Consider the following 27,024-nt stretch of genomic DNA (forward strand, 5'->3'; position numbering starts at 1 on the left):
TGGAGGCCAGTGATGAGGTGCTCCGTCACGGGCTGCCTGGCGGCCGATCCATCGCCTCGGGTAGTTGACGCTCAGGTAGTTACGGACAGATAAGTGCCAATGTGGTGGCGCTCCATCCTGCTGAAATACGAATTATTGTGCTTCTTGTTCGAGCTGAGGGAACAGCCAATTCTCTAACATCTCCAGATACTGTAGTCCAGTTACAGTAGCACCTTCGAAGAAAAAGGGACCAAAATCTTTATTGGCTGAAATGGCACAGAAAACGTTCACCTTAGGCGAGTCACGTTCATACTGAGTTGTTTCCCGCAGATTCTCAGTGCCCCATATACAGACATTGTGACGGTTGACTTTCCCGTTAGTGTGGAAAGTTGCTTCATCACTAAACACAATCTTTGAAACGAAAGATTCATCTGTTTCCATTTGAGCAAGGATAAAATCACAGAAATCGATTCTTTTAATCTTATCAGCTGCAGACAGTGCTTGAACCAATTTCAGACGATAAGGTTTCATAACTAACCTTTTTCGTAGGACTCTCCATACAGTTGAATGTGGAATTTGCAGCTCTCTGCTAGCTCTGTGAGTCTATTTTCCTGGGCTGCGAACAAATGCTTGCTGGATGCGTGCTACATTTTCATCACTCATTCTCGGCCGTCCAGAACTTTTCCCTTTGTACAAACACCCATTCTCTGTAAACTGTTTATACCAACGTTTAATACACCACCTATCAGGAGGTTTAACACCATACTTCATTCAAAATGCACGCTGAACAACTGTCGTCGATTCACTTCTGCCATACTCAATAACACAAAAAGCTTTCTGTTGAGCGGTCACCATCTTAGCATCAACTGACGCTGACGCCTAGTCAACAGCGCCTCAAGCGAACAAATGTACAATTAAATGAAACTTTATAGCTCCCTTAATTCGCCGACAGATAGTGCTTAGCTCTGCCTTTTGTCGTTGCAGAGTTTTAAATTCCTAAAGTTGTGGTATTCTTTTTGAATCACCCTGTATAATTAAGGAGAGGTCTTATTAAAATACAACAGCTTAAATGGAAAAAATATCACCTTCATTCATTATGAAGGTTGTCGTAATGTCAGAGACATTTTGAATGTATCACACATATGTAAATTTAATTACCTGAGCAGATCAGTATCCTTCATCACTCCAAGTAATGTTGTAAACAGGATATGCAGTCTTCAGAATTTCTACAGTCTTGCTGTGGTCTGCCTTCCCAAACCCCTGAAATGAAGCAGTCCTTGGGTATTTTAAAACTAAAGTACAATTAAACAGTGTGCTACATATCACAATAATAATTAAACACTAAAACGAGAACTCTTAACTACAACTACATCATAAGTAAACAATGTGCTTGTACGTACACTAAAACTGCATCTAATACAGAGCACATGAAACCGTAAAGCAATCTGAAATTTTCTACACCACACATCACAACACAAAAGCAGCAGAAAAAGGGAGTGTGTAAAGACCTTCAGAACAGATGTGCAAGATGCAGCATCAGAATTAATTTTTCTATTGATGGGTCTGGCATTGTACACAACACAAACACAAGCAGCAGTAACCGTGCAAAAAAATTAAACACGTACCCACAATCTGCAACTGTATTAACTGTGTTAAATGAAACAGGTAGGTCACAAAATGTGTGAAACACAGTCTGAAAAGTATAAAATAGGTGCGAGGGGTACAGAGGAATCATTTGGTCTGCTCCAAGTGCAAGGAATTGTTGATTTGAGTAATTATGACAACTGTCCTGGCAACTGGAAAAAGTCTTGTAAAAACACCAGGCTCACCACAATTCATGTGCTGCCGTAACTATACTCAATCAAAAGATACAGAAGCTGATAATAATAATAATAATATTAATAATAATAATGTCATAAAATTATGGGACAGAAGATGATCCTCTCTCTCTCTCTCTCTCTCTCTCTCTCTCTCTCTCTCTCTCTCTCTCTCTCTCTCTCTCTCTCGCTACATATACAACTCTCTCTCGCTAAATATACAAGTGGAAGCAAGGATTGTGGCCTCAAAAGTAATCTGAAAGGTGTAAGAAAAAATCCTGAATCAGATTGAACAGCACAGTTGGTATCAGCATTGTCCACGGAAGGCAAGGTTTCAGGATGTAGTCCTGGCCCAGCACATAGTTTTAATTTGTCAGGAAGTTTCATAATCATGGCTGCTACTCAGAACAACAGTAGCCATTTCAACCATAACACTTGTCCACAACACCACACCCAAATTATTGTACACGGGTGTAAGAAGCATGATGATGATTTACAGGTATTAACATCTGGTGACATTTACTTCTGACCATCTAACAAGGTATTCTATAATTTGTGCCATGTAACCAAAGCAGAAACTGCTTTCCCATGGAGGAGCTTGGCGTATAACATTCTTAAAAGCTTTAAAAATACTTGAATTATAGGGCACACAACATATGAACAGAAACTTCACTGTTCTTAAAATATCTTTTGTTAACTGTGGTCTGCAGCTTATACGAATTGTAGAAATGACATCATGTAACACTTTAAGCTGTTGATAATTTTTTTTTACGATGCAACCAGTTTTGGTCAAGATCATTTTCGAGCACCTGTTGTTCCCACAGCATAGAAACAGGAAAAATTCAGGCAAAAAGGATATTTCAAAATTGTAGTAACAATACATACAATGCTTGTGGATATTTAATTTATATTTCTGACATTGTATTCTTTTGATATATATAGTTTTTGCTGGTAATCAAATTCCGTAAGTGTTGCTTGTATTGTTACTATAATTTTCAAACATTCTTTTCATCCCAAATTTTCCCGTATCCGCGATGTATATACAACAGGTGCCTGAAAATGGTCTTCAACTGAAACCATTATGGTCTTCAACTGAAACCAGTCACACAGTAAAAAAATTAAGTTGAATAACAACTCAAGATGACACATACTGTCATTTCTACAACTCACTGCTTTTGGTACTACCTGTGAGTAGCTGTACACTTTGATGACCTTGGCACTGGGGTCGTGCTGTATTCTGCCACCACCAGTGCACTCTGCATCAACGCCGAGGCCTTTCACCCTGTCCATCGTCTCATCATAGACGTCCAAATGGAAGCCAACTCACTTGTATCCTCGCACCTAGTAACAGGAACCATAGTCAAACTTTGAACAAAATGTATCAAGAGTACTAAGCAAGAAGAAAACACAAAAGTAGCAACGTGAGTGGAAATTGTGGCATCAAAAATAATCTGAAAACATAACTTAAAGGAGCTGTTGTTATATCCACTATCTATAGGAAACACACACAGGAGCTTCTGTTTCTTTTTTTTTTTCTTTTTTTTTCCCATACCTACTGCAAATGCAAATGAAAGCTTTTGTATATTCGGACACGTGTTCTCTCGGAAAACACTGAACATAACGTAAATCATCTAGCTGACAAGGTAGTTGGCAACATCAGCACATGGCTTTTGGAGAACGGATTAATACTTCACTGCCAACAACTGAACTCTTGTAAAATAGAAATAGTCTTGTCCTGAGCTGGTCGAACAGACATTTTAAATTCTTAAGACTGAAGATAGATGAAAAGCTCTCTCAGAAGTATCATGTTCAACACCTTAAGCAGAAAATGAACACTTCTGTCTTCACTATACACTATGTCTTGGACACAAACACAAAAGCTTGTTTACTTTTGCTCTGTTATCTCATATGGTGTTATAGTTTGGGCCAATTCTGTGCACTTGGCAAGAATATTCTCATCCCTGAAAAATGCAGTCAGCAAGCTCTGCAGTGCCAGCTTGTGAACATTCACGGTTGCCGCAAGTTTCCCCAAGTGACGTTCCCCGATTTCCAGCAAGTTTTAGCATTTTTCCCTGACAAATTTCGAGGTCTCAAGGGCAAGTAAAGACAAGTTCACAAAAAAAAAAAAAAAAAAAAAAAAAAAAAAATATGTAAGGACTTCTGTATTTCTTCCCCTCATGAGCAAAAATCTTAAGTACTAATTTCAGCATCTTTTGTAATGAACAGTTTTTAGATGGAGAAAGAAAGACAATGGTATATAATATTCCATTAAGACCACTGATGTTATTTTATTTCAATAAAACTAAACATATTTGGTGACACAAATACGCATTTCCTTGAAGTCACAAGGCAGATTTAAAATACCTACACTGATTTCAGAAATAACCTCAGAAAAAAGTAGGCCTATTGAAAGAAGTATATAAGGCAGGCCAAAATATACAGGTACATAGCATACAAACCGCCTGTGACTGCCACAAGTTGTTCTTCCTATCGCTCATACTTTCTAATATACAGGGTGTACATTACATCTGGGAACACTTTCAATTATTTATTGCACAAGAACCAAACATAGCACAGATATCACACATATGTCATTTTGAAGAGAAACCCTGAAAGTTCTTTTTCATGTATACCACCACAGCATACTTTGGTGATTTGCCGATAGCACCAGTCATAAATATGGCAAGTTCAGGTGCGGAGGGAACTTTCTGTGTGTTGGAGTTCGACAAAAAAAGTGTGTGCTACAGCTGTTCAATGGATGTTTAGAACAAAGTACGGTAAGAAACCACCAACAAGGAAGGCACAACAAATTTATTATGACGGGTTGCTTGTGCCCAGCACAGAGAAGCAGACATCCCAGTGTGAGTGAAGTGAATTTGGATTGCATACGAGAGACATTCATAAGGAGTCCAAAGAAATTGGTGCGTCGTACATCCCATGAACTCGAAATGGCTCCACTGACTGTGGCAAGTCATGCGACAGAAGTTGTCTATGAAACCATTCAAATTGGAGCTAGGGTAGAAGGTCAATAACGACGACAAAGACAAGTGTTTTGAGTTTTGTTCACAGTTGCAACAATTGAATAAGGACGGGGATGGAATTTTGATCACTTAAGTTTTAGCAATGAAGCCACTTTTGACACTAATGGGAAAGTGTACAGGCATAATTGTCGAATCTGGGGTACAAAGCATCCACACGAATGCATTGAATTTGGGTGTGATTCGCTAAATGTAAATGTTTTTTTTTGCTTTGTCGTGTCGAAAACTGTACAGGCCATTCTTCTTCGCCAAGAGCATTGTCACTGGATATTCCTACTCGGATATGTTGCAGCAATGGCTGATGCCTCAGATGCAATTGGGCTCTCCGTTCATCTTTTAGCAGGATGGGGCTCCACCCCATTTTCATCGTGAAGTTTGTGGGTACCTGAATACGGAGCTGCCGCATCGATGAACTGGCCGTGCTACAGAAGGGAACAGCTGTTTCATGAAATGGCCACCCTGATCACCAGATCTCACTCCGTGTGACTTTTTTTCTGTGGGGACACATTAAAGATCCGGTGTATGTATGGTCTCTACCACGTGATGTAGCAGAGCTCCGGGAGAGAATACGAGAAACAAATATCGCAATTGACGATGCCATGCTGGGACAGGTATGACACGAATTCGATTACTGTATTGATGTCTGCCGGGACACTCATGTTTCGCGTACTGAATGTTCGTAAAAAAAAAAGATATGTACATCCTGTATAAATTATTTTCTAAGCCCCAAAATGTACTAGAATAAATAAAATGTTTATAAAACAATGTACCGCACAATGTACTTGCAGTGAGAAAGTCACAATTCCTGAACTCCATCGCCCGTGGCCTCTGGCCTGCCGAGGAGCACCACAGTCCTGAGTCCTCGGATAAATCACGAAAACCCACTGCATTATACCACACACAAACAGAGCCGGCCTGGGAGCAGATCGGCGAGACTAGATCCGATGGGCAGGGCTTGCACATTATTGGGAAACGATGGGCTTCAAATCGGCAGCCCCAATCCGTTAGAGAGACCCACAGAAATGGCCTGTGGTTTTGGCCCATCATGGAAGTCCATTCATGTGGCCAGCTTTACACAAGTCACTGACATTATGTTGACGAAATGAGATGGTGGTGATAAATCCATCAATTTGTGCAAATACTCTACACACACACACACACACACACACACACACATTCACACAATCACTCAGACACAACTCGTGCACATATGACCGTTGGCTCCAGCCACTGGGTCAACAATCTCCAAGAATCATATCAAAACAAACCACCCCTCACGCCTCCCATCGGCAGCTACTAGGCTAGTGGCAAGAAGTGGTGGCAGCACTGACTGCAAGCTGAGGGGAGTGGTAGGAAGTGGAGAAGCAGTAAGAATGAGGGAGTAGGGAAGCGGTGCATGTATTAAGCTGCATCCAGCCAGCGACGATGCAGGAAATCCCAGTAAACAAACTGTTTCATCTACTGAGACAAAAAACAAGATTTCTCCAGGTTTTTTTTTTTTTTCAAATTTCCCAGCAGGGCAGAAAAAAAGAGTGATACACGTAAGTATTCAAATCCACACACAAAGGTTACCTTGTGGTATGCTACAATTCTGCACAAGAGACCCTCACAATACATGAGAACTTCTCTATGCAACATGTAATTTATCCTAATTTCTCTTAATTTCATATTTTATTAATTCTGTAATTTTTTTTATATAAATTTTATATTCAGCTTTCTGTAAACTAGGTACCATCTCATCCCACGAGCTTTGGCTCAAAGTCTCAAGATACGCGATAAAAAAAATAAATGTCAATCCCAAAACCTCACACGCCAATATAATGATCTGCATGCAATCATTCTGTTGATAATGGCACATTAAATTTGGAAAAAAAACTGATGCCCTTGATAATTCAAAGCTGTCATTTAAAGTCACAATTGTATGTATTATAGAACACTGTACAGGACAAATGGAGTTGTAAATGTAGCTGTGTTTTAGTGAAAACGACGTTTTTTTCAAATGATGGAGAACCAATGGAATACTTGTTGGTAACATCTGCTCTATACCATAAACCAGCACAGTACGGCACTTTATGAAGTTTAGTCAAAGGCCTGTTTTGTGAGATAATTTCTTTCTGGAAGTTGAATGCACTGCTTCCGTCACCAAAGCAGGCGTAAAAAAAAAAAAAAAAAAATTGCATTCAGCCCCCTCACATCATTACATCATCAGTGCAAACCAGACGATATTTCTCGTGTAAATCTACACGGCTATCTGGCAGTTCACACTTAAGGATACGGGGCATTTTTCCAGCTCAATATTATATTTCTTTCAGGCACTGTTTATAATGTATATGTTTTAAGATTTTTTGTTGATATCAGGTAATAGAGCACACTTTCTAAACAAATTAGAAGTATTTTGAATATTTTTGAACCTGCTTAGAGTTATTTAAAAAAAGTAACAAGGAAATTCTTCCTCAAACTGAGGTACCATTTAATCCAATGTTATACATTTGAAGGAGACCAAATTTTTACCAGACATGCATGACATGGCTGAGATACTAGACCTATTTAATTCCACCTATTACGTATATTACAAGGATAAAAAAGTATCACATCTTACATTTTAATATTTATAATTTTTTCCAAATAAAAATGTTATTTTTTCTATGATTTAGCTGATTCTGCAATAAAGCTTAGGTCTACTACATAAGTATGGACTACCAAAAGTTACAGAAAAAATTAGAGCAATGCTTTATAAACTTTAGGAAATATTTGTACCTGAATTCTGAAGAAAACAACTAGCGGGAAATTGCGAATGAACATATGAGTCCAATTAAACTGTGCCTCAGAACATTCCTGAAGCATAGTCTACATCCTGCAGCCTTTCTTCATCTTCAAGCTTCCTCTTGGCATTCCTTTTAGCACTTCTTGCTTCTTTGGTAACTTGAAGAGCGAATCTTTCAGCTTCATGCACCCGTTGTCTGTCACACAGAAGAAATTGATCTTTCATATTAGAGCCACATTTTATGCCCAAATTTCTCAGGACTTCCTACCTTCCTATCACTCCGTCATTGAAACATAGCACACCATCTAGTACACCAACTTTTAATGTATTTAGTCCTACAAAAACATTCTTGAGTAATCTTTCCCGTATGGAATGGTTGAAACTTTCATTTGTATTCTGAGTGCCCCCATGAAGACATTTACCGTATTTACTCGAATCTGAGCCGCACTTATTTTCCGGTTTTTGTAATCCAAAAAACAGCCTGCGGCTTAGAATCGAGTGCAAAGTAAGCGGAAGTTCTGGAAAATGTTGGTAGGTGCCGCCACAGCTAACTTCTGCTGTCGAATATATGTAGCACTACACAGGCATGCTTTGCAGGCCAGGCACAAAGATAAATACTGGCGCCAAACCCTCTGCATGAGTGCATTAAAAAAAAAAAGGGGGGGGGGGGGTGGCAGACAAGTTTTTCCTCCGTCTCGAGTTTCGACCACTGCATTTTCATACATTATCCAACGAAGTAAATACAAATTCCGTCTTGTGCACCTTTGAATGTAGCAGCATTTCAATGCACTACGAAAATCCGACTGGCAAGACTGTTTGGGATGTTTCTCAATATGGCCAACTCTACGTTCTGAATTTTTTCCTAACTGTGAGAAGAGATGGTTCCTTATAGGAACTTTTATGAATTATGAATAGCATGCAGTATTCTCTTCACATAAGAATAATTAGAATATAAACATTTTGCCATGTATTCTTTCGTGTTTGCTGCTAACTCATTTAAATCCTGTCTGCCTAATAAACTACGAAACTAGAGTGAGACAACAGCAAACGCGGAAAAATATAGATATCATCCCATGTTTATATTTGTATTATTCTTATGCCTAATAGTGATACAGTCAGAAATGAAGCACGGCAATTGACTAGATTTTTAAATCTAAGATGACTAATTTCAGTGCAGAATGTAATGTACTAAAGAGGTGCCTGCAAAGATTTTCAAACGGAGAAAAATTTTCGCTAAACTCCCGTTCAGAATATCTTCTATCATACGCTGTCTATTATTTGGTTCTTGTTGATCATTCTCAAAGAAAGCAGGAGTGTAGGTAACAGCAAATAATAAACTACGAAACTAGAGTGAGACAACAGCAAACGCGGAAAAATATAGATATCATCCCATGTTTATATTTGTATTATTCTTATGCCTAATAGTGATACAGTCAGAAATGAAGCACGGCAATTGACTAGATTTTTAAATCTAAAATGACTAATTTCAGTGCAGAATGTAATGTACTAAAGAGGTGCCTGCAAAGATTTTCAAACGGAGAAAAATTTTCGCTAAACTCCCGTTCAGAATATCTTCTATCATACGCTGTCTATTATTTGGTTCTTGTTGATCATTCTCCAAGAAAGCAGGAGTGTAGGTAACAGCAAATAGCAGTCTCTTGCCATTGTTTCGCTAACGAAGTACGCGAAAGAGGAAGGGTACCCGTATAATACGGACGGAGCGCCTGACGCATAGCAATGGCTACCTGGTAAAGCTTAACTACTGAGCTTACGACTCGAACCAAACTACTGTAGCTGTATCGTCATTCATTTGACCTAAATTGTGTCTCATATTACAATGGACCAAGTTTGTTTCGATTTGGAGGTGCGGCCTAAAACTTTTCTCTCCCCTTGAATTTCAAGTCTCAAATTTCAGGTGCGGCTTAGATTCGGGAAATTTTTTTTTCCTGGATTTCAAGTCTCATTTTTCAGGTGCGTCTTAGATTCGAGTAAATGTGGTACTAAGCAAAACGGGGTCCACTCAGGTCTCTAAAAATTGGTTTTATTTCATTCATAACAGGCTCAAGGAGATAATGCTTATGATATTTTGATAGTATATTTGACCACTTTCCTTTGCTTTTTGGTAACCACACCTAAGAATCTGCTCCTTTAGGGCAAAGTCCATGAACAGTGTGGTCATCTGTGGACAACTTATGAAAGTAGGTGGCCCATACAGCTTTCCTCATTGCTGTATCATCATTCAGAGGTGCATTTTGTCTAATGGCCAGTCCTTAATACCTCTGAAGGAGGTCTATTTCAGTTTCTGTCAATCTGTCTCAGCCAGACAGAGATTTTCAATCAGATAGCAATTTTCCTTTCATTTCACTTCTTAGCTTCCTCAATCTAGCACCCATCCTCTTTTGCACATGTCCACAACACTCCAGTTTTGTTACGAAGCTATCACCATAAACATTGAACTCATTAATTTTATTGAAAGCTTTAGAGTACCCATCACCTAGGTACTTTGTATATCTAACGTTATAAACGGGCACTGACCTCTGAAATAATTTTAGAGCTCCATCACACTCCATACCTCTACTGTAACCATCATAATTATTATAACACTGATGTTCAATATGTCCTTCAGTGTTACTATGTCAGATGTGGCAATAATTAGATAAGCACTCAACATCAACAACTTTTCCATTCTCCACAGAAGTAGCACTTAAAACACCATTCAAGGAACGATGTCCTCGATGTTGCCATGTCCCATCAAGTGCAACAGCAATGTCCCTTGTTTCACTAATATTAACAGTTTTTTCTACTGCACATTTCATAGATGCTTTAGACACAACCGTCAAGGCACCTAAAAGTATTCTTATGTACTTGCTGAACCTACTGGGAGGAGGAAGGTCAATCAAATGACAAAACGTTTGTGCAGCCTTTTTTTCCTTTTCCTATTGCACGCATTGCGTACACTAACCTCAAATTCACATCATATGAATTATGCACAATGTTCAAAGTCATTTTCGAGGTAGATTTATTGCAGGATCTACACAGACCAACTAATTTTGACGCTAAACCCTTCCTGCTACTTTGTTGTTCAGTTATTTCCAGACAGCCTACACCATCACATTGTTTACATTTTTCCACTTCCTTTATCAAAGAAGATAAGATACCCACACCAACAACAACAAATCCACTACAAACAGCGTCATTTTTAACACAAAAATTTGAATCACCAGGAGGCGTGCCATGTGCGAATTTCTTCACTGAAGAACTGACACGTAGGTTACTTTCAACAGTGTGGCTTGTTTTGTTTGTGAACTGGTTACCACAGAATTTCCTTTTATTGAATTTCTTGGTGTGTGGCACACTAAAAAATATGTATTTTCACAAATATATGTAGCGCTTGGGAAACAAACGTTTATTAACATGTGAACAAACTGCTTCAGAACACAAAAGTAAATACTTGCAAAGATAATCATTTACAGACGCTAGAAACCTGCACCGTTACCAACATATACAATGTATCATACATATAATCGCTGGAAACAGAAAGAAAGTGCACAGTTCTTTTCAAAATAATACTGGTTTCTGTAACAGAAATAAAGGGGGCATGGCAGTATACAAGGTGCGAATGTAAAGTAATGACACTGATGTGAAAAAAAATGTTGCTTACAGTTTTAGTCAATTTTCGTGTTGTCTCCTTCAAAGTTCCCTTCTGATTGCACACACTTTTTTTAGCACTTCTGCCATTGATGGTAACATTTCTGGAACTCATCTTCTGTAATATCCTCCAAGACCTTCGTCACAGCTTTTGGGACATCTTGCGTTGTTTGAAAATGGTGTCCTTGACCGCCATTTTGATTCTTGGACAGAGAAAAAAGTTGCACGGAGCAATATTTGGTGAATAAGGTGGCTCTGGCAGTACCGAAATTTGTTTTGAGGTAAAAAATTACTGTACTGACAGAGCAGTATGGGATGGTGCATTATCGTGATGCAGAATCCAATTATCAGCAATGTTATTATTAGACAAACCGTTCCTCGATTGATGTGCAGTTCTCCTGTAATCATTTTCATGGATAACCTTCTATCAGATTTTATGAGTTCATGCACCCTGGCCAAGTTGACATCCGTCCGTGAGGTTGACAGTCGTCCACTGCAGTCTTCATCTTCAACATTTGTTCTGCCTTCACTAAACATTTTATGCCAATCAAAAACTTGAGCTTTTGACATAACCTCCTCTCCAAAAGCCTTCTTAAGCTTACCGTAAAAGTTGTCATCGCGTTTTCACTCAATTTAACGCAAAAAGAAATGGCATACTGTTGCGCAATATTATGCAGTTCCATTTCTGTGATGAGAGACACTAACACGTGTTAACTTATTACAGCACAACTAATGACTGAGCAGTTGCTTCAACATGCCGCTTGAACTAGAAGCGGCTTATAGACCAAGGTCACAGATATTGTGCCTACGCAAGCCTGCAGGGGTGCCACATCTTGCAAAGAAAATCAGTCTCATTACTTTATTGTCGCACCTCGTACATGACCGTAACTTTAAAATTTGGTATGTATAGGTCATTTTTCATTTCAAACCCTACAGTGTATATATCAATGTAATCAGGAAAGACTATAGAATTTAATAAAGTCATTTAAAAAATTTTGATTTTTCCACCATTTATAAGTATCCTGTATCCTTAAGTGTTCGGCAGAGGATGCATCGAAAAGCCTTCAGACTATTTCTGTAACATTCCACTCTTCAACAGCTTCTGTGGGAGCTCTGATTTCTCTTACTTTATCACGATAATAATTTCTCCTTATGTAGGTGGGTGCCAACAAAATATTTTGCCATTCAGAGGAAATTTCCTGAAAACATCTCATCATAACAAAAAACACCTTTGTTTTAATGACTGTCACCCCAACTTGTATATCATGTCAGGGTATATGCGGACAAGGAAAAAAAATTCCCGGATTTCTCAGTCAAAAATACACTTTCCCCCAAGTGAAAACATACTTTTTCCCTGTTAACTGATGGTATATTTTCTCTTGGAACTGTATAACTTATAAGTCCTTTGATTATGGTTTTATACACGGGCGTAGAATTTCCTGGCGCTTTAAAAAGAAAAAAAAAAAAAAGAAACACGCATTTTGGAAAGATCTTTGATGTGCAGCAACATGTATGCTGCATATTTTTGTATTAGGAAAGTATAAACTCGAATTCCACCAAACACCGCATGTTACTTTCCAAAGCATTGAAATTGAGATTGGGATGCGCTTTTGTAAGTTAGTCATAGCTCATTTCATGCGATTTCGCCAGCCGATCACAGCAGGTATTCAGAGCTTAGGACACGTGATGTAGTCAACCAACAGCAACATCACTGTTAAGTAGCGCGAACACACCAACAGAAAAAGTTAATGGCTCAAATTAATGTAAATAGTGTTGCTAAACGAAACGCAAAGCCTTCACATATAATATTGGTCTATCAGATTAATACGCTGCAAGAGAAGCTAAGCTTTCTCATAAAATGTTGGTCTTTCATGCGCGTATTACAATTTAAGATGTATCACACAAAGGTGCCAGTAAAATTTTTAATAACGACATAAATGTCTGATCTTCCAGGCTCAAAATTCATCTAAATGGCTCATCATCAAAGAGTTGATTTTTAAATGAGAGTCAAACACTTTGTGATTTAAGAAATTCATCGTACATTATCTCACATAGTTCTGGTGTAACTGCTAGAATGGTACTTTGATGGTAACGATTTTCAACACACCATTCGAAATATTTTCCCACGACCTGTTAGAAATAGGTTCGTTTCTGCAGTTGCCAGAGAGCGCCAGATGACAGGCGTCACCGCGCAAGCGCAGCTACGATGTCGTAGGGAGCCCGCATGTTCGTACGTGTGAAACATTAAAAGATCTTACATTATGTAAGAAACAAGACATCAGAGGATACTCCAAGAGAATCGGAATTTCGTGACCCATACTAAAATGTTCACATTTAAAGTGCAAATTTGTATGTCCAGAATCCCACGACCTGTTATTAAGCTTTTCTATGTGGTTTTTGGGATGTAAATTTTCTTGGAGTACCAGTACCGTCCTGTCTCATGTTTGGTTCTTTATTATGGCGTAATGCCAAATGTGCTAGAAGTTGAAAATGTGCACTTGAAATGCAGCAAACACAGTGTGTGGAATTAAACACTTTGTCTCAAATATATTGTCTGCCTTAGTGGAAAAGATTAATGAAAGAAAATTTCTTTGCCAAACCAACAAAAATAACTTCATTGTTCTAAAAGGCAATTAACGCTTGACTGTCAGAAAGATGGAAATAAAATAAAATCTGCAACTAATAACACAGTTTAGCCTTCCATTATTATGTGAATGTATTTTAATTCACTTGATAGCTCCCGGCCACAGAAATCTGTTTTGTCTTCATTTGATGTGGGAGCAGTAAATGAAGAGGAAACAGCAAAAACACTAAATGTAAAAATGGGTCACGTGTAGACTACCCACTTCCCAACTGTAATTCAGACTGTTCTGCGCATCAGTCCCGGATCTAGGGGGAAAAAGGGATGGGTATACACTCGCACACACACACATATCCATCCACACATATACAGACAAAAGCAGACATATTTAAAGACCATTTTTTTTTTGTGGGGGTGTTGTGAGGGTGACATGGTATTAGAAGGTGGAAAGTGTAACATGAGGTTGAAATGAAAATGAAAGATAAAAATATATGGGGAGAGATAAAGGTGAACTAGAAAGCAACTGGAAATCTGGTATGAAAAAAGGCGAAAAAGTGTTGGTTAAGTTGATCCTGTGGTGAACTTGGGTTGGTAGACAGCGATGTGCATAAAGGTTACGTGGTTGTGTTGCCGCTAAAACACGTTAAAGGACGGAGAAATTCGGGAAAATTTCGAAAAAACGTGTAATATGTCTGCTTGTGTCTGTATATGTGTGGATGGATGTGTGTGTGTGTGTGCGAGCGAGTGTATACCCGTCCTTTTTTCCCCCTAAGGTAAGTCTTGCCGCTCCCGGGATTGGAATGACTCCTTACCCTCTCCCTTAAAACCCACATCCTTTCGTCTTTCCCTCTTTCCTGATGAAGCAACAGTTTGTTGCGAAAGCTTGAATTTTGTGTGTATGTTTGTGTGTCTGTCGACCTGCCAGCACTTTCATTTAGTAAGTCACATCATCTTTGTTTTTTTTATATATATACACACACACAAAAATATGTTCATTTTGTAGTGCACGTCTTTCTGAAGGGTCTGATGCATGCAACATGTGTGTTTGAGGAAATGTAAGACATGTCATAAGTGTGCCAAAGTGCAGCGTCTCGTCTCCTCACACAGCATTCTCCTATCGCACGTCACTGTACTTCGCTCTGTGGAATTGAAATGTGTATATTTTGATATTTTGTAATGGATGCCATCAAACCATATTCAGGACAATGGAAATTAAAATGTCCTGTGGTGCCTCTCCTGTTTACAGTTGGCCGGTTTGACATTCTGTCCCTCTTTTTTTTAAAAAAAAAGAACTCTTCAGAAAATGTGCACTCTTTGTTCCCTATCAGCTAACAACTTGCTGCTTTGTGTGACATAAAATTAAATATAGGATATATAAACCCAGTAAAGACATGAGACAAGCAAGACAATACATGTTTCTTCAATCCTTAGCTCCTAGAATTTTTTACCCTCTAATCTCGGTACAGCTTTACATGGAGTGCTTTCCTTCTGTGAAAGAATCTATTACCTCATCAAAGTTCGTCAAACATTTTGCTACACGAAAAGTCGAAATGTCGTTGTCTAATACTGAAAAAGCTGTTAATACAAATAGGACCCAAGACTGGCGTTGTTTCCCGATCTGATTACACCTATTTTGTCACTGTCTGCTAGATAAAACAAAATAGGCCTTTCTAATACTACAACAATTGTAATACACACAAAATAAATGAGACTGTTTTGGCACAAACGGTCTGTTTTGTAAGGACAGAAAATAATTCACAAAGTACCAATATCAAATGCCTATTAGGCCAACTACAAGCAAAAAGCTTTACGTTAGGAAATAGTTTCACACTTCATTCATACACTCCCGTTCCTCAAGCACGAGATCGAAAAGTAGTAGTATGAAATTTTTATACGAACTTGGAATCGTCATATTGTTCCATAATTTGTGTGATGCCCCCATTTCTTCTCCTTCATCATTCTAACAAACAGTCTTGTTATCGCTAATTCTGTAACTATTCCTGCCAATGCCAAAGCTTATTTGCAGGTTAACTTCATTAACTCTACCAGAATCAACGGTTTAGCTATCCCGTGATTATTCTCCGGTTAGGCGTTGTTACATGGTCGTACAACACATTTTCCGTGCTTCTTCCAGAAGAGAACTTAAAGTAGCTGCTAGCTGGGGACTGTACAACTCGCCCTTACTAGTATAGCGATCTGCCCAAAAATTTTTTGTCAAAATTTCATTTTCTTGTATACACCACGAAGGTAATACGTAATCATTCTTACGTGTTATTCGTTTATTTCCACTCCTGTAGTCTGAATCTATGGATTCCGCTAGTAATTACAACAACGCTCATCATTCGCAAACACAATCAACCACACAATCAGACAGCGGTTGGTATTCATCCATTCAGCCTTACTTCGCTCAGCTCTGTCAGATTCCACTGACAGAGGAAACATGTACACTACGCACGCATTCACAAATCAACTTACGATTCATTCAAAATCAACTTAGAATGTGTTAAAAATGTTCAAAAACCGACAGGGATGAGTTTCAAAGTAATATGAATAATCGATAAACTAACGAACTAACGTGCGCTGAATGCGAGTCGCTTTGTGAAACAAGGTTTCCTCCCCCGCCCCCCCCCCTGAAGAATATGAATTTCCACCCCCCCCCCCCCCCCCAGATTTGGACCTCCTGCGCATGTATAAATCTGGCAGCTTGGGCGCTCCAGTAAAATTTTTCCCAGTAGCATCTAGCTGCTTGCTGCGACTGCTTACACAGCCAACAATTTCTGTAGCCAGAAGCGGGAGAAGGTACTACTCAACTGTGCATGCGCATGATCGAGCTCGTAACTGCTAAAATGAATTTAATGTAAACAGTTGTGACGTCACGCTCAGCGGAGGCAATTTGCTGTTACGAAGCATTGCACAGTCTTCCTAAAGCCTTTGACACATTTTACTGTTGGCGGACACTTGTATGAGCACTGTTTTGTTGCTGTATATGGTGCATTTCCCTTGAAATTTAAGTTTTATTTTCGTTTTTTCTCTTGTTCATGTTTTATTGCTGCAGTATTGAGACACAGTAATATCCTTTGTTAGAGTATCGGTTCTTACCAATCAAAATTACAAAAATTTAACTGAAAACAAAAACAATGAAAAATTTCCCGGGTTTTTCCCCGGATCTTCCGGGTCGTATACACCCTGCATGTCCATGGCGCACTCCCCCTTCTTAGCTATAAAACAACATAAGTTGCTCTTCTTTGAATGCTTTTTTATGTCCTCTGTCAACACTATCTGGCAAAGATACCATAGCACACAGGGCCATAACTGTAGTTCAACAGTGTTTCAGTGAAAATCTTTTGTGCGTTTTCAGTTGTATCGCCATCCACCATCTCACTTCCAATTTAACAGTAAACACTGAAACACTATGTTATGCAGATAACAACCAACCTTAGGCTACAATTCCCCATTGCAAGTCACCGACATCAGAAGAAAAATTCAACTGAGAAAATTGAAAAATGATGCTAACGACTGTCTCTCAAATAATAATGTATCACAAAGTTGACCAAATATTAGTTTACCAGTTACTGACCACTAATTTGCTCGGTTCTTTGCCATCAGGACCCTCTGGACCAAAGACACGTATTAGAACATACTTAAATGTTCCTTCTGGGTCGATATCCACATCAGGAACAGCGGCAAGCTTCTCTGCTGCTGTCATTAGTGTCCTGTTAAACAGATGTTAAAATTATTCCAGAAATATTTATATACAACAGGTGAGAGAAGAATAGTGCTGCAGTCACAATGTAAACAATACAATTCTGCATCTAGGATTTATACTGGAAACAATGTTTCCTTCAGAGAAATAATGATCTAATATTTGGATTTTTAAACGTGTGCCTATTAAGTAAATACAAGCATTCCGTGGAAGATCGTACACCATCCAAACCATAAAACTATCAATTAATTGTATCCAAAGGGAAACATACTTGAGAAAGCCATAAAATTACAAAGAGAGACAACTGCATTCTCGTAGAAAGAATTCGCTGGGTGAATTCCTTCATGTTTGGTGGACTCAAAAATATTTTTTAAAAACATTTATTGGTTATCGTTTAGAAAGAGCAGCCATTTTTGTTTCAGGCTTTCTTACACTTTTATAAGCGTCTGTGGTTTTTTAAATTATTCAGTAATGGATTGCCCCAGACCTTTCATATAAGAGGTATTTATTTCAGCAGACACTGGACTATAAATTAAAACCATGATCACCCTGCTGAATGTATTAGGGAATACACTTTTAATGTCTCAAAGTTGTTGGTTGTAAATTTAAAAAACCCATTTTTAATACTATCTTTCCAAAGAGTAGTTTCTTAGCCTTAATACATTTTGTGGTATTACACTACTCAGTACAGATACCTTTTTTTTTTTTTTTTAGAGAAACAATTATGACAAGCTTATACTTAGAAACACTTTAAAAACAAATCTTTTGAATTTTTTCATTCTTTGGTCTGCAAATCTTTGTTAATGGACCTGATATAAATCTGAAAATTACACATTTAATAGACCTTTATGATATCAAACTTCTGTATAAATTTCAACCTTGAGATTCCATGGACAAAAAAAATTTCAAATATGAGTCAAAAATATGTTTCTTACTGTTTGCAATATCTGGGCTGATGGAAACAGTGTATAAATTACATAATTTAAAAATATCTAGGATAACTCTTCAAAAAATGAGACAATTCATTACATTATCCCGTTCTCAACTTGTTTGTTTTTGCTACATTGTTTATTGAACAACAGAGATATTTCTTCACTCATGTTGGGCACAGAGTTAAATGTTCGCCTAGTCACAGTCATAAATTCCAGGGGAGAAGACAACTCCTTTAATGCATTTTTAACGGGCCTCTCGTGTTGATCCTTTTCAAATTTTTTAAATGGGGTTCTTGGTGCTGGTAAAATGTAACATCCACATCTTGGTTTTGACGAGCAATGTTACCAACTTTGGCAATCCACCACTGTTCATCATAGACACAAGCCACTATGTCCTTACTTTGAAGTGTCAGTGGTACAAGTTTTCCACAGTGATGACATTCACTATCAGAGGATGTTGATGTGAACTTACAGTTGAGCAAGTTGTATGACTGAGGTATAAAACAATGAAAAGATCGGGTGCCTTTAATCTTCTGACAAGTTTTGAATCTTTCCTCCAAGACATTGGCATAGAGTTCTCATATTTCCTCACATTTAATGAAACATACGTAATCCCTTTTACCTATTCTTTACAGAATTTGAACATTTCTTGACGTGTCCAGATTTGGTTCTCATAGGTCCGTTGCAGACTAGCTTTTGTGACAGCTCGCTTTGTTGTACCCTTTATGCCATCACACTCATTCTTCCCAGGACATGATGCAAAAAAGTGCTATTCTGCACCGAGCCAACAGTCTTTTTTTCTTTGAGAAAGGAGATATTAATATTTGTTTGCTTTTATATTGGCCTGCAGCACCATCAGAGAAGTTCATCAGTTTGTTTATGGAACTGTCGTGCTGTTTTACGTAGTTTGTTAACTGCAGGTGAAAAGCATGCACTGCTGTAGCTTTGTGCTCAAAGTAATCATTTGCAACACAAAAACTATAACTCTAGTCTATCTGGATCTTTATAACAGAACACAAATGGACAAACTGTGGCCTGTTTGTTTACCCAGTGGCGCCCTTGTATTTCACTTGAACAACAAAGGAATAGTTTTCAGAAAAGTCAGCAAGAACTATACATTCATCAACTGCCAAGGTTTGCTTTTGCCCTTCAGAAATTTATCCTGACTTTGGCAATTAAATGACACACTATTGAGTTTTCAAGGTTAGTAACCAACACTTAGAAAAACTATTCTCGTTATTTTGAGACTCCATTGTTCAACTGCACACTTCAAGGGCTCATTATTAACTAAGTGTGAGTGAACAGATGTTGGTGGAAGGCGGATGACAACACACAGATTTGTACAGGCTTGTCTACATCTACATGGATACTCTGCAAATCACATTTAAGTGCCTAGCAGAGGGTTCATCGAACCACCTTCGCAGTTCTCTATTATTCCAATCTCTTATAGAGCGCAGAAAGAAGGAACACCTATATCTTTCCATTCGAGCTCTGATTTCCCTTATTCTATTGTGGTGATCGTTTCTCCCTATGTAGGTCAGTGTCAACAAAATATTTTCACATTCAGAGGAGAAAGTTGGTGATTGGAATTTTATGAGAAGATTCTGTTGCAACAAAAAATGCCTTCCTTTTAATGATGTCCAGCCCAAATCCATTATCATTTCTGTGACACTCTCTCTCATATTTCGCAATAATACAAAATGTGCTGCCCTTCTTTGAACTTTTTCAATGTACTTCTGTCAGTCCTATGTGGCAAGGATCCCACACCGCGCAACAGAATTCTAAAAGAGGACGGACAAGCGTAGTGTAGGCAATCTCCTTAGTACTGCCAATAAATTGCAGTCTTTGGTTAGCCTTCCCCACAATATTTTCTGTTTGTTACTTCCAATTTAAGTTTGATATCATGAAGATCCATTAAGTGTGTAATTTTCAGACTTTTATCTGCTCTCCTTACAAAGATATTGTAGGTCAAAGAACGAAAAAATTCAAAAAATCAATTTTTTAAAATAGTGTACATTTTGTGTAAGCTTCTCACCATAAGAAGTAGTTATACTGTATAGTGTAATAGCACAATAAATATTAAGGCTGAGAAATTACTCTTACTTTGGAAAAATACAATTAGGATTGATAAAAAATCTACTCACCAAGTGGCAGAAGAACTCGCACATAAAAGACGGAAGAGGGGTGAAGGAAGAGAACTGGAGAGGTCTAGGAAAATTGGTAGATATCGGGAAAGTCACCCAGAACAGCGGGTCAGAGGAGACTTACCGTAAGTAATGTCTTTCCTTCTCATCCCGTACGGTAAGTCTCCTCTGACCCGCGGTTCTGGGTGACTTAACCAATATCTACCCCTTTTCCTAGACCTCTCCAGTCTTTCTCCTTCACTCGATTACTTCCCCTTCCACCCTTCTGTCTGAAGAAGGAGCCACTGGCTCCAAAAGCTTGCCAATTACAGCTGTCTTTTATGTATGTGTTCTGCCGCTGCTTGATGAGTAGAATTTTTATCTATCCAATTAAATAGTTTAAAGAATACGCTTTTTTAGCTTGCAATCAACAAGTTTGAGCCATTAAAAGTAGGGCCTATATTAAGGAATACATTCAGCATGGTTATCATGGTTTTTAATTTATAGTCCAGTTAATGATTCTTCAACTCAGTACTGAATAATTTTTTAAAAAAAAAAAAAAAAAAAAAAAAAAAAAAAAAAAAAAAAAAAAAGAAAAGAAAAAAAAAAGAAAAACAGATGCCTGTAAAAGCAAAAAATAGCCACTGTTTCTAAATGTTGAGAATAAAATTTTTTAAAAAATGTCTTTAAACCCATTAAACATTCGGGAATTCATCCAGCAAATATCAATTTTTTTCTGAAATGACCGAGCGATTAGTTAGTTTTTTCCCTGGCCCACTAGTCCTAGCTTACATAACAGAAATTTTGATTTTTATCAATACCAACCGTCTGCTTTCACCTATCACATAATCAAAATGCTGGACATAAATCACTCATCGAAATCAGCCACACACTGCAACGACAATTTTATCTATTCTCATAACGAAACAATCATAGGCTCCCCCACTTGCATTTAAAAATAATGCAGAAGCAATATAAATATGGAAAAAAATGACATACTGTTTTAGAGATAAGGGATCTAAAATTCTTTTATATATTTTTTGACATAATCTCACAAGCATTTCACAACGCTGTATCCAATTTTGACAAGCCAGCTAGCGCCTTTAGGGTAAAGGCACATACTGGTTTCCATTCTGTTCTCAACAACATTGAACACAACAGAAACTAATCTCTGTCTACCGTCAGCTTCAGCATATGCCTTTCGTCTGAAGACTACCACTGACTGGTTGAAACTAATTACGGCATTGTGAAACGACCCATGTGTTTGTGTGGAAGTTTTGTGCATGGATATCACACACACCACATCATCAGTAGCATGCTACCAGTCAAAGGCAGTGTCAGTAGATCCAATCAAACCTTCGGAACTCGGCATTAGGGAAGCATCCGATTTAATCCATCTGCTTTGACCCATGACGTCATCCATATGACAGAAACGCCTACGTCCAGAGTATACAAAATGTCGTCAATATTGTCACTATGTACACATGCCAACAAACCTGCAGGAAAATAGAAACAGTGAAAGTAATCTTACTTCAATGATAAAATGAAACTACAGAACAACCGCGGGAAATAGGGGGTCTAGGGCAAGGACAACCTAATTTTAACAATACAAAACATCACATCACATCACATCACCCCTAAAAAAGTCTCAACCTACGACATAATGCTACAGCCACAAAGCCAGCAGGAATCATACAGTTCACTCGACCTATATAGCTCAAACCAAGCCCACAATACCAAAAAACCAACATCTGCAATAACGAAAATGGCACTTACGCAGTTTAGGGGGTACATGCGCTGATCATGAGAAAAATACCTATTTTTGAAGCAAATATATTTCTGAAGATATGAGCATATATATGCGCGGAATACCAAAAAAGTACTTATTTTCATATGGAGGTGGGGGAAAAAAAAGATTAACTGTCTGCTTTCACCAGCTTATTCATGTTGCTATGCCAATATGCTGCAGACACTTTAATATATTTCTTCACAGAGTTCTTTAGCCATAGGTAATGCTTACAGTTTCATACATCCTAACCATTATAGCTATTGTTGGCTTTGCATATTGTTGCATATGGTATATGTCCCTGTTGCTCACAGTTATGCGTCTTGATCAGTGCGCCCAACAACCTATATTTTTCTGTTGAGGCTGTCCATTTTGAAGTATCGTATATTACTGCATGTGCCAAAATGGCGAGAAATTTTCCAGATTTGAGCGACTTTGTAATGGAAGATTTATACCATGTTATGGAGAACACCCAAAGCTCAATACAATGGGCTAGGCAACAAGATCTTATGAAGAACGATATGGTGTGTGAAAATGGGTATTGTGTTGAATACAACGAGATGAAGCTGGAGAAAACTACAGGGAAAGATGGCGAAATTTGGAGCTGCTCCATTCGCAGGGACTGTAGAAAGAAATGTTCAATCAGGAAAATGTCATTTTTTGCTGGCAGTCATTTAGACATTTCTAAAATTTTGCAACTGTCTTACATGTGGGTTTTCGAACCCAATAGGCAAAAGTTTTTAATGAGGGAGCTCAAAATTGGCAGTGAGCACACTGTGGTCGATTGGTGCTAATTTTGTAGAGATATCTGCCATGAATATTTCTTAATTGAGCCAATAGTTTTGGGCGGCCCTGGCCATACTGTTGAAATAGACGAGAGCTGCTTCGTCAGCACCATCGAAGTCATAGGTGCGAGAGCAATGGGTCTTTGGTGGTTATGACGTTGAGACAAAGCAAAGCTTTATGGTTGCTGTGCCACAACGTGATGCTACCCATTTGCTGCCAATTTTGCAACAGTATGTTTTGCTACTGGAACCACAGCAGTTTCTGATTTGTGGCAACTTACACCACCATAGGTAACTTGGGCTACAATAATCTGGCTGTTAATCATTCGCTTTATTTTCTCGATCCCTTTACAAATGCAACCACAAATCACATGAAGTCAGTCTGGCAAAAAGCTAAAGAAAAAATCCTATAAGGCCTTTCAGAACTCACCGTGCTATGCTGAATAACTACCTGGCGGAATTTCTCTGGCGTCAATGTTTTGGGAAAATCCATTCCACAATTTTGTTATTAATTCCACCTTTCTTGAAGAGAGAGAGAGAGAGAGGAAAAAAAAAAATTAAATTCCGTGCATACATATGCAATATGTCATTTTTGATACAAAAAAAATTTTGAGACAGTTAACTGATTTTTTTTTGCATCCAAATGAAAAATAAGTACTTTTTTGGTGAAGAGCGCGTCAGATATGACTGTAACACTCAAGTTTTGAAATAAAAAAATTTTTGGTATTCAGCGCATATATATGCTTATATCTTCAGAAATACGTGTTTCCTTCAAAAATAGGTACTTTTCTCGTGATCAGTGCATGTACTCCCTAGACTGCATAAGTGTCACGAAAAGCAGAATCAGATGTTTCCCTCGACCTATACAGCTGAAAGGAAGCCCAGATAGCAAGGAACCAATACAGCTGAAAGGAAGCCCAGATACCAAGGAACCAATAGCTACAACCCGAAGAGTGGAATCAGACATTTCCCTTGACCTATGTAGCTCAAATGCAGCTCTCAATACCTACCAGCAATAATAATAATAATAATAATAATAATAATAATGAAAACAATGTAAACTTCACACACCAACATAACTCAAAAAACATCACAAAAACCAAAACCTTCAACAACTCGAAAACGCAAAAACTTGTATATACACCAGATCAATTAAAACCAACCAAAGTACGATAAATGTAAAACAGACAGAACATCAGAATTACTACACATTAAAACAAAAATAAAAGTTTATTACCAACAAAAGCATGCAACAAAATCACCTAGGTTGACCGCCGCTACCAGTACGTACGTACGCACACACACACACACACACACACACACACACACACACACGCACGCACGAAGATTTCCAAATCCACATTACAGCACTGGCTACCCAGACTCAAATAAACCCATGTTACCATAGTGATAATGAACCCAATATCAGATGTTAAACTCAACAAACACAAACCAATTCAAAAACACACACACAACACCATTATCTCATGGGTCAAAGGAGACAGGTGGAACAGAACACTTCCAATGGCCCCTTAACTTAGTTCCTACCTCACGCAGACAGACAGGATGTGAGGACAAGAATGAATAGTTCTGAAAAATAAGATTAGTGTTTCACTTTTAAAAGTGTTAATCAGCAGTAGGGCCTCCTGGGATCTTGCTTCCTTGACTATCAGTAGTGACCAGCCATACTGTTTCTTTATAAAACAATTCCTTAATAACTTCATTGTTTAATATTTGGATTCTTGCACTGATGTCACCTCACGTGTAAGATTGTTCCCCCTATTGTTATCTAGACAACAAACTTCAACTCTAAGACATGATATCACGGTACATAAAAAGATTTTTACATGTTAGTCTGAGAACGTGGACAGTGACTAAGAAGGCATACCCTAAAATTGCACTTAATTTAAGTTTTCAAAATGTCACAACCCCTTTCTTCTGTCATTTATCACTCTTTAACCTCTGGCAACAATCTGTTAATATAAAAACTGCACTGTTTTTAGAGTTCATGTTAAACCACAGACCTCTCTATAACTGACTGGTTGGAGAAAGGCAAGACAAAGAACTGGTTATGAACTGTTGTGTCCAAATCAATCTTTGAAATGCCAACAACAGGATTAGTTAAAAATGTGATACCAAGCTTATGAACGACAACACCCTTAACGTGGTGGAGATATAAGACACAGAACTGATCAACTGCTCACATAACTAATAACACGAAAACATTAGCGAAATAAAATGCTAGAGACTAACAGGATCTCTGTGAGAAAAGGTAGTTTTGGGCCCATGATGTTCTTTCTATTAGTCCTTCAAATATATTAAAAACTTGAAAATACCAGACCACAATTCGAAAATGGAGCCTCACATAGGTACTTAAATGTATCTATGGAATGACCTACCTTAAATGTATCTGTGGAATGACCTACCAACCCAACTTATCCTAGATATATGTTTACACTAGTCTACAGATCAGCCTGTCAATGTAAATGAACACATATATACATCTTGTATGCCACAAGCATTCCCCCAGTCGAACACCATCTCCAGTAGGCCTAGACTTAAAGTACACCTAGCAAACAATACAGTCTAAGCTACCAGCCACAAAAAATAAACTTCATATTATGATCAAAACACACACTCAAAATATTTCACTGAAACAAACAAAATATCATAGATGCCATATGACATCACAGTTCATATAGGCTACCTATGGCTCATGTTGTTCACTGGACTCCAAACACGTTTATTTTTTCACACACAAGCATTTATTGCTTAGTCCAGTTTCTTGAATAAGTATCATGAGGCTATCATGGTTAAGTTTGTCAAATTAACTCCCAAAAACATCTTTTTGATAGCAATATTCTTGAATACTGGTTGTTTCTCAGATTCCACACCCCCTTCAGAATACCAGCTTGGTGCTTTCTGGGGTTTAGATATTAGCTACACAGTCATAGTTACGCTACAATTAAAACAAAACTTATTCACAATTCCAATTACAATATCCACACATTTCATGTACCGGTATTCGTAAATACAGATCTTTACATACTTGGTTTAGGTGAAATAATGCCAATGCGTCACAATTATTTCGATGTGAGCAATGAAACTTCACGTAAAACATGACTGCGATACAATGCGTAATAAAATAAATATACCGAGGTCTAGAAATAAGCATGATTACACATAAAAGGGATGATTAATACAGTTCAATATTAAAAAATCTGTATTCAACAAAACCGTAGTCCTACAGAACTGGAGGGGTGCGACGGTAATGGTTTGATTTTATCAGTGAAATTACATACCAGTACTGGATGTTACTAATGCTCCAAAAACATCAGACAGTATATATAATAATGGTATGAGACAACGAAGGGAGATTATTTTAGGACGTATTTTCATCAATTTTGATATGTTATGACTCGTAATAGCCCTGGAGACGTCTTTTACAACAATCGAATAATTTGTAGCAGTACACCGATAAAAATAACTGCTTGCAACTAGCAAGTAATCGCGCAACGCGCAACCAAACTTCGAACACACAAATAACTTCTTAACCCGATACGATTACATGACAATGGACACCATTCGCATACTCAAAATAACAAACCTAGATAAACACAGCACTGAATTTCATACGCCTCAAAACAAACTGCTTTTCAGAGATTGTATTTTAATAAATGAAGACATACCGGAGCAGTGGATTTTAATAATACCGACAACCAAAGACAACAAAGCAACGGAACTACGCACTAGAACAAGCCAGTTTATTTGATTAATTTAAAATGTGAAGGAAAAAGCAGAGTTGTTATTTGCTGACATGAATCCATGGCTTTTTAGATTAAAGTACTGATTTCGAAAGTGGGGGCAT

The 27,024-nt window shown here is 38.0% G+C and overlaps 1 pseudogene; it reads right to left on the reverse strand.

Annotated features, from left to right (window-relative positions):
• Positions 1–1,137: 1,137 nt before the first annotated feature.
• Positions 1,138–26,812, reverse strand: LOC124721801 (annotated as a pseudogene).
• Between the last annotated feature and the right edge of the window lie 212 nt (positions 26,813–27,024).

Source organism: Schistocerca piceifrons, chromosome X (assembly GCF_021461385.2).
Source record: "Schistocerca piceifrons isolate TAMUIC-IGC-003096 chromosome X, iqSchPice1.1, whole genome shotgun sequence".
Lineage (NCBI taxonomy): Eukaryota > Metazoa > Arthropoda > Insecta > Orthoptera > Acrididae > Schistocerca > Schistocerca piceifrons.